The following is a 9,971-nucleotide window of genomic DNA, read 5'->3' as shown; positions in this document are numbered from 1 at the left end:
AAAGACAAGCCATCAAAGATCTCAACTCAGATCCAGAAATCATCATACTCCCAGCAGGGGAATGCCACAGTAATCATGTAAACTGAACCATACAAAGAAAATATCAGACAACTCCTGGATCCCACAACATACAAAAAACTAAACAAATTTCCAATATACCTCACAACCTCTGAGGATGCCTGCCATAGATGTGGGCGAAACATCAGGAGTGAATGCTTCTAGAACATGGCCATATAGCCTGGAAAACTCACAGCAACCCAGAAACTATTATTTATCCAAATTTCTTTTGGCTTAGGTTTCTTGAAATTACCCTGGCCCTGGTTTATCTTTATGTTGGCATACCAACATAATGGGGCTGAATCTGGGGCAATTCATCTCTCGCTTCATGTGACCCCTTCTCCAATTCTCCAAAAACTCTTCTGTCAATTAATCTCAGGCAACAAAGTAATTGTGCTAGCAAAATAATAGAATCATGGAATCATAGAGTTAGAAGAGACCTCATGGGCCATCCAGTCCAACCCCCTGCCAAGAAGCAGGAAAATCACATTCAAAGCACCCCCAACAGATGGCCAACCAGCCTCTGCTTAAAAGCCAACAAAGAAGGAGCCTCCACCGCACTCTGGGGCAGAGAGTTCCACTGCTGAACAGCTCTCACAGTGAGGAAATTCTTCCTAGTGTTCAGGTGAAATCTCCTTTTCAGTAGTTTAAAGCCATTGTTCTGCATCCTAGTCTCCAGGGCAGCAGAAACAAGCTTTCTCCCTCCTCCCTATGACTTCCCTTCACATATTTATACATGGCTATCATGTCTCCTCTCAGCCTTCTCTTCTGCAGGCTGAACATGCCGAGCTCTTTAAGCTGCTCCTCATAGGGATTGTTCTCCAGGCATCCCCCATTCTGTATCTTTGCATTTCATTTTTTCCTGCCTAAGTGGAGTATCTTGCATTTGTCCATGCTGAATTTTATTTTATTAGTTTTGGCCCATCTCTCTAATCTGTTAAGATCGTTTTGAATTCTGCTCCTGTCTTCTGGAGTATTGGCACACACCTTCCTGTGTGTGTTTTTTTAATGTTGTTTTGTTTGTTGTATGTACTGTAACAATATGTGCTACTGTAGGGGTGGTTTCACATGAGCTATTAGGTGTGCACGACGCTGGCTCAGAAAGCTTCCACAGGAAGTCAACAATCACTCACCTAGCCTCGCCTCACCTTCAAAACTATAGCAGAGCAGCTAGCCTTAACTACAGGAGTCAAGCACACACTCAGCTTTTTAATACAATCTAAGACAAGAGTCAAGCACACACTCAGCTTCCTAATGCAATCTAAGACAAGAGTCAAACACACACTCAGCTTTTTAATGCAATCTAAGACAAGGCTTACCTAAAGCAAAGGAGCAAATCTGACTTCTTGCTTCCTCACTTCTGTGTGAACCCAACTGCCACTTGAGTTTAGCCTCTGGCTCAGAAAGCTTCAACAGGAAGCCAACTATCACTCACTTAGCCTCGCCTCACCTTCAAAACAACAGCAGAGCAACTAGCCTTAATAACAGGAGTCAAGCACACACTTAGCTTTTTAATGCAATCTAAGACAAGAGTCAAGCGCACTTCTTCTATTGACTAATCCTGGAAGTGGGTTATAAAGGCAGAAACGAGAGACATAAAGGTGGACACAAGAGACTTCTGGCTATTCATACTCTACCTACAAGTCTTTAAGTTAGGACTGCACTGAATCTACTGCCAAACTTCCTAGCAGAGATAGCTAAGGTTAGGTTGAGACATTTAATGGATTAGCTTTGATGCCTTTATGAGCTGCACTACACTGCAAATCGAAAATGTCACATGAAGCTGAGCCTCTTTAGTTTTAATTACAGATATGTCTGTGAAGCCGAATCCTAATTTGGATTGCTATGTGTAAGTTGAGGAACTTTAAACTTATTTCTCATCTATTTGTTTTAATAGACAAACATGCACACTGGAGGAACAAATACCCTGCATTGCATATAAAGGCTTCAGTCCAATCGCCAACCCCAATCAAAAATCAATAGGAACTTGGTAAGTCAATAAGTAAGTCCATTCCCTTGAACCACTACTTTTGTTGAAACTAACAATTAGCCTGAGGCCTACATATTTATTCTATCATATATTATATAATCACATAAATTCCATTTATAGTCCTAACTAGGGTAAAATGTTCATTCAACTGGATTTACCTACATGTTGACTCAGAATTCAGCAATTAAACCAATGGATCTCCTCTAATTGCACTAACCATCTGTGTTGGAGCCTTTGGGTGTATCTATGCTGTAGACTTAATTTATTAATTTATTTACCATACTTGCATCCCACCTTTCTCAATCTTGAAGGGGACTCAAAGTGGCCTTACAAAGGCAACAATTCAATACTGAATGTATACATACATCAATGAATAAACAAAACATTAAAACCAACCAATTAAAACATAACAACAAAACAAGAATTAAAATCACATAATCCAAGTTATATTCCAAGGCCAGTCGGTGTCATCATTAAATCCGTTTATAATGCGGTTTGGCATCACTTTTGCTGCCATAACACAATGTTATGGAATCCTGGGAGTTGTAATTTGGTGAGGCACTAGCACTCTTTCACAGAGAAAACTAAAGACTTTGAGAAACGACAACTCCCACAATTCCATAGCATTGAGCCATGGTAGTTAAAGTAGTGTCAAATTTCTTTAATTCTACAGTGTAGATGCACCCTGTGAGTTTCACTGGCTCTTAGTCCAGGGAATGGGGGACGCCTGGCTCAACAGCAGTACGCGTGAAAAAGATCTTGGAGTCCTCATGGACAACAAGTGAAACATGAGCCAACAATGCCATGCGGCAGCAAAAAAAAAAAAGCCAATGGGATTTTGGATTGCATAAATAGGACTATAGTGTCTAGATCCTGGGAAGTCAAGTTACCCCTATATTCTGCCTTGATCAGACCACACCTGGAATACTGTGCCCAATTCTGAGCACTGCAATTGAAAGGAGATGTTGACAAGCTGGAAATGTGTCCAGAGAAGGGCGACTAAAATGATCAAGTGTCTGGAGAACAAGCCCTATGAGGAGCGGCTTAAAGAGCTGGGCATGTTTAACCTGCACAAATATGTGAGGAGGGTCATAGGGAGGAGGGAACAAGCTAGTTTTCTGCTGCCCTGGAGACTAGGACGCGGAACAATGGCTTCAAACTACAGGAAAGGAGATTCCACCTGAATATTAGGAAGAACTTCTTCACTGTGAGAGCTGTTCAGCAGTGGAACTCTCTGCCCTAGAGTGTGGTGGAGGCTCCTTCTTTGTAGGCTTTTAAGCAGAGGCTGGATGGCTATCTGTCGGGGGTGCTTTGAATGCAATTTCCTGCTTCTTGGCAGGGGGTTGGACTGAATGGCTCATGAGGTCTCTTCCAACTCTTATGATTCTATTATTCTAAATCCATCCTCCAATTTTTTTTAATGTTATTTCCTCATGAAAGTTGCTTCAATCTCAGGACACCTATTTAAAAATCAGTGCAGTTCTTGAATTTAATATTATTATGGCAAGCTGGCCAAGACTGCTTTTTGTGTGTTATCATTCTGTTCCATCTCTCTATTATTCTGCAGCCTCCCTGGCTGTCCTTACTTACTTACTTAGGCGATCCCTCGTCGTTCGAGGACGATAGTCTTCCAACCTTGGTATCTTGGGCGTGTGTTCTTAGGTGACTGAAGAGACCGATTCTTGACCCGCATATTCTCCCGCAGCGAGGACATCGGTTTCCAGGTGGAAGGCGGTCCCGGTCGGGGTTAGCTTGACGCTCCTTCCTCTTGGCACGTTTCTCCCTTAAGCCCTCCGTTCGTGCCTCTTCGAACTCCGCAGCACTGCTGGTTACAGCTGACCTCCAATTAGAGCGCTCAAGGGCCAGGGCTTCCCAGTTCTCAGTGTCTATGCCACAGTTTTTAAGGTTGGCTTTGAGCCCATCTTTAAATCTCTTTTCCTGCCCACAAACATTCCGTTTCCCATTCTTGAGTTCAGAGTAGAGGAGCTGCTTTGGGAGACGGTGATCGGGCATTCGGACAACGTGGCCAGTCCAGCGGAGTTGATGGCGTAAGAGCATCGCTTCAATGCTGGTGGTCTTTGCTTCCTCAAGCACGCTAACATTTGTCCGCCTGTCTTCCCAAGAGATTTGCAGGATTTTCCTGAGGCAACGCTGATGGAAACGCTCCAGGAGTTTGGTGTGTCCACACTTCCCTAATCTGAAAAGAAAAAGCCCGGTGGGAGAGGTATTCCTTCATTCCATCTTGCCCTGAGCTTTAAATGAAGTGTAGAAAGCTGGAAAACGGCAGGATGCCAGAAAGATCCCTATACTAAAAAGACAGGGATAGCATGCTTTCCATGGCCATTTTGTGAATAAAGTAAGTACGTGAATAAGTACAAAATCGCCAAAACACACATTGTGTTTCCTGGTTGTTGTTTTTTTTAAAAGCCATTAAAAGCTGCAGGAAGTGGCTATTGAAGGGCCCTTCTTCTTAAGCTGTAGAGCTAACATACAAGTCAGCCAGCAGTGGTAGCACAGGAGCCAGAGCTTCTTCTCATTTCTCAGGGGCACCGTTTGTTACTCTTTTTACACCTTTTTATTGAGTTCGAAATGCTCATTTGAAAAACTTACAGTACAGACAGCAGCTATACAAAATCCACTTGGGCTGAGTCAAGAAACATGAGCACCACCTGCTGGCCAAACATGGATGAAACACTTTTCTAATTCAAACATGGATGAAACACTTTTCTAAAATATCTCATTTTGTAGATGAAAATATTTAAAAAAAAAACCCTCAAAAATCCAACACCTGGAACACTTCTGATTTCAAGTATTTACAAGAAGCAGTACTCAGTCGGTATTATTTATACTTCACGTGGAATTATGAGATTTGTCAATAAACATAAACACCCCTGAGTCTAAAAAAATGAGTATTATTTCAAAATGTAAAAGGGAAAGTATTGGGAATTCATTGTACAAAGTCAAACTATGGCCCATCTACACTGCCATACAAAATCCAGATTATCTGCTTTGAACTGGATTATACAATAGTCACTGTGGAAGAACGTGCGGGTCAAGAATAGGTCTCCACAGTCACCTACATATCCACTGCCAAAACTCTACACTTGAACTACATACTTGGACAATATGGGATCGCCTAAGTAAGAAAGTATGGTAGTGTAGACTCATATAATCCAGTTCAAAGCAGATAATCTGGATTATATGGCAGTGTAGATCCAGCCTGGTAATTAAGATCCAGATTGGTTATGAGGGCTACCATTTATACCTATTAAGCCTAAAAACCTTACAGTGTTAAAAATACCTTTGAAAAATATATTTCAAATATAGAAAGGGTGGCTAAAACCTTTTATCCTAATGCTATCACCACTTCTACCCTTCTTATGCTACCCTCTGTTTGTCAATGAAGATAAATTTCCTCAGTTTACGAACCTATATAGTCTGCAAGATTGATTGATTGGACAACAACGAAAATTGGGGCTAAAATAAAAGAACAACTGGAGAATGTCTTTGTTTCATACCAGGTTTTATATTTTATACTCCCACTTGAAGCTTGTAATGAATTGTCTATTAATTAAACTTGAGTCATTGGTATTAAAAGCAGCATTAGATCTGCTGGAATCAGTTCAAAAATCTACTCTGTCTTAATTGACAACATATATGATAATGTAATAAGTTAAAAATCAGTCTGGGCTAAAAGAAACCTCTACAGGTGGTAACAGAAGATGATTTATAGTCCTCATGATGGAAAACCTCTGTTAAAATTGGTTCCAGTTAAAATAAGTGATAGTGCTTTTCAAAAGTTTGTTTGGAAATTTTCAAGGATATAGAAATATTGACAAATGAGGGGAGAAACTTTCACTAGCACTGAGTCTATTTTCTTTGTGTATAAAAGAAAACAAAAATGCTATTAATCTATAAAAATAAAAAATTAATGTCTATTTGTGGGGACCTCATATCTCCCAAACTACTTCACCGGTTGCTTTGAAATTTAGACACAATGTAACGTTTGAACAGGCAAGTGTATTAAGGTATTCACATACCTACTATTACACACCTGAGACACCTGAGACAGGTAAAACTGTGCTTTGGTTCATAAACAGATCCATCTGCTGAACAAAAAAGCAACAACCGCTGTACTACAAATGACTGCTTAAGGAAGGAGGAGAAGGACATGCGGAGATGGCAAGGTCTAAGGCAAAACCGGAAGCAGTGAAGGAAAGGGAAGGGAGGAAGGCAGTGGAATGGGCCACAATGGGAACTGCCTCCAAGGCAATGGTGGAGGTGAGAGAGGCCTGCAGGGAGGCCTGAGGATGACTAACTGACAGGGAAGGGAAGGAAGGTATTTATGAAGTGTCTCCTTCCACTTTGGGAGGGGGGGCATCGCCTTTAAGGCAACGGCGGAGGTGGAAGAGGCCTCCAGGGAGGCCTGTGGGTGAGTGACTGAGAGAGAAGGTAAGGTAAGGGAGGACCCTCCTTACGCTAAGGGAGCAGGGGCATCTTTGGGGCCCCACCCACCCACTAACAAGACCTACAACAGCAATAATAGAGAGGAGGGGGCATTTGGAGGAGCCTATGGCCTCTCCCTTCAGGAAAATAACACAGGGGTGTGGCCAACGAGGAAGCAATACCCTCTCTCATTCTCCCCAAGGGGAGGGCAGAGAAAGAAAGAGATCTACATCCATCTATCTATCTATCTATCTATCTATCTATCTATCTATATTTACACTCAGGGTCAATCTTTAGAATTCTGCAGTTTACATCTAGACACGGACTGCTTCTCACATGGACAATAATATGTTGCATGTTCTAAAGTCGGCAAACCAGACAATCTCTATATCTGCACAGACAATGGATCAACCACAAATATTGCATAGCCACAAGCATTGTGAAATCACACATATCTAAAACCTGCTCTTTCTCTATCCTTTCTTTCCCATATAACCAGATTGGGCTACAGAAACGTGTGGTTGCGTACAGCTAGTAAAATAGTTATAGCTTTTTTTCTTGTCTAGCAGCTCTTATGAATGATAGCGCAAAAATGGAAAGGCCAACACAGTTTATCTTTAGCTGTGGCAATAAGAAATTCCAGTCCCTTGCTGGCATGGTAAAAACTAACACAAAAATTCACAACTCAAAAAACGAATCTTATGATAACCTTTCAATCCAACCAGCATGGTTTTTCTTTAAACCATTTGTAGAACATAAAATAAAAATGCATTTATTTATAGGAAATAAAATGCTTTGAGGAAGAATTGCTTACTAAACAGGAAACTAGAAGTGGAACATTAAAACTGGAACAAGGAGCTTCACCCATATTTTTAAAAAATGCATTGCACCCTGATCAAGTTTCATGATATATGGCCAATTGTTTTTTCATACCAGCTTCCTGGGCTGAATCTTCATTGCCATATAATCCACTCGGTATTCTTTCAGTTCATTTGCCATCGCACTGTAGAGCTTTGACCCTGCTCAGCATCCCTCCCACATGTTCTTTGTTCCTCTCTTTGAAATGTCAGCTGTTATGTGTCTTCAACTTCCTGAGCTTTCAGTCTAGCCTCTCTCTCCACTGCTCCACCGGGGAAGGAAGGGGGGGATTGGCAATGCACTCCACCTCTTTCTCTTGGCTGCCCCAGAGAAGAGTGTGGACCTTGGGGAACTATAACTCCCAGGACTGCATAGTATTGAGCTATGGTATTTTAAGTAAAGTCCAACTGCATTCATTTGACAGTGTAGATTCCCAAGATCATCTCATGGATACATGGCATTTAAAGTAAGGTCAAACTGCATTCATTCAACAGTGTAGATGCACCCAGAGAAGGGTATGGACCTTGGGAAACTGTAAGTCCCAGGAGGATTCCATCGCATGGAGCCATGGCATTTAAAGTGGGGTGCAAGGGCATTCATTCCATATTGTAAATGCACCAAGAAAAGGGTATGGACCTTGGAAAACTATGACTCCCAGGACTGCACAGCATGGAGACATGGCATCATCATCATCAATAATAATAATAATAATAATAATAATAATAATAATAATAATAATAGCATTTATAATGGGTCCTGACTGCATTTAGTCTCCAGTGCAGATGCACCCAGAGAAGGATATGGATCTTGGGAAACTATAACTCCCAGGAACGCATAGTATGGAGCTATGGTATTTAAAGTGGGGTCCAAAAGCAATCATTCCATAGTCCCAGGAGAACTCCATCGCATGGAGCCATGACATTTAAAGTGGGGTGCAAGAGCATTCATTCCACAGTGTAAATGCACCCAGAGAAGTGTATGGACCTTGGGAAACTGTAACTCCGAGAACTGCACAGCATGGAGACATAGCATAATAAACTTTCCCTAACAAGGGTATCTTGGCTCCTCCCACAATTTCCCCTCCCACAAATTGGGGAAATTTCTCATTTTAATCCTGAGAGCAACAAACGCCATCACATTACTGAACTGGCTGTTAATCTGGATCATTCCCCAAAAATCGACTTCCTCACCACCTCCTGAAACGTTTGAAAAGAAAGCTTGCCTCCATGCTTAAACTACAGAAAGAATGCTCTACACTACACTTGCACCCAACCTAATGAGATGACCACAGTGGATTACCAGATTTTAAGTGTACAACTTGGTGGAATTTAGTAAATGTGATGAAGTGGTAGAAGAGCCTTGTGTCACTTAAGATATTACTGACTTACAGGTCAATAACTCATTACACCCACTTATTCATTAGTTCAAATAAGACACAGTTGTCAACATGAAAAATAAAGATATATAAGGCAGTTCTAATTTACACATGAATACTGACTTTTGATCAAAGATGGTCTTTCTTTATTCCCTTAAAGAGCAGTTTTTGATGACAGCGTTGTGCCAAAATTTTCTTAGGAAAAACAGTAGTATCCTGAATATGATCTGCATTCTCTAAATTGCTGATATGCCTTCTATAGGGTGCATACATATACATTACATTACAGTGTATTCTTTCAATTGCTAGTTCTTAATAATAGTGATAACTGAGAGGGTGACACACAAATCGTAGGGAGCGGGGCTCACACCTCTTGCTCTTCTTTGAACACAAGAAGTACAGTGACATCATTTTGTGTTCCTTTCTAGTTCCTTGGCTGTTTTGGCTACAGGTTGGAGCTGAAACAGTGGCGAAAATCTCTACTATGTATACATGGGCATAAATTACATTACATTTGGGCATAAAAATGCATAAGGTAATTCTTAAATAAAATCCACAGTAAAAATGGTTTTACTGCTTTTATGAGATAAGATAAAAGAGTTGCCACTTAAATAAAAATATCAACCAAGTATAACATTGAGAAATTGAACCATAAATAACATCACAAGGAAGCAGTGAACAGTAAGATTTTAGCTGCATCAGCCAACCACCTGCTTAAATTAAGAGAATTTTGCTTGCCAGCAGAAGTCAACAAAGGATATTTTCTTGGTAGAAAATTCCAGTGTTTGCAAGAAGCCGCTTAGAAAGTTCTTTCTGAAAATTCTGTTCCTCTAATGTTGGTAGCTCAGAAACAAGGGCTTCTTTCCAGAATGTGAACACCCACACAAGGTCTTACATCAAAGTCAAACTTTCAGATAGTCTGCTCCAAACCATTTAGGGCTTTATACTGACACTTTAAACTGCATGCAGGAATCAAACACTCCATATTCCCTGCTTGAAGCATTTATAAAGCAACCCTGTGTACAGTACATTGTGGTATTCTAAACAAGGTATAATTAAGGCTTATGTTGCGATAGACAAATAAGATATCTCTAGAAATAGGTATAAGTAGATTGCCAGTGTCAACTGAAGCCCATCCAGATCTAGGTGGAATCTAGTAGTGCCAATGAATTACATTCCTAATTTTGCAAAAGGAAATTCATAGAATCATAGAATCGGAGAGTTGGAAGAGACCTCACGGGCCAT

This window comes from Anolis carolinensis, chromosome 2, assembly GCF_035594765.1.
Source record: "Anolis carolinensis isolate JA03-04 chromosome 2, rAnoCar3.1.pri, whole genome shotgun sequence".
NCBI classification, from domain to species: domain Eukaryota; kingdom Metazoa; phylum Chordata; class Lepidosauria; order Squamata; family Dactyloidae; genus Anolis; species Anolis carolinensis.
The sequence above is the reverse complement of the archived record's forward strand: the minus strand, read 5'-3'. Positions refer to the sequence as shown.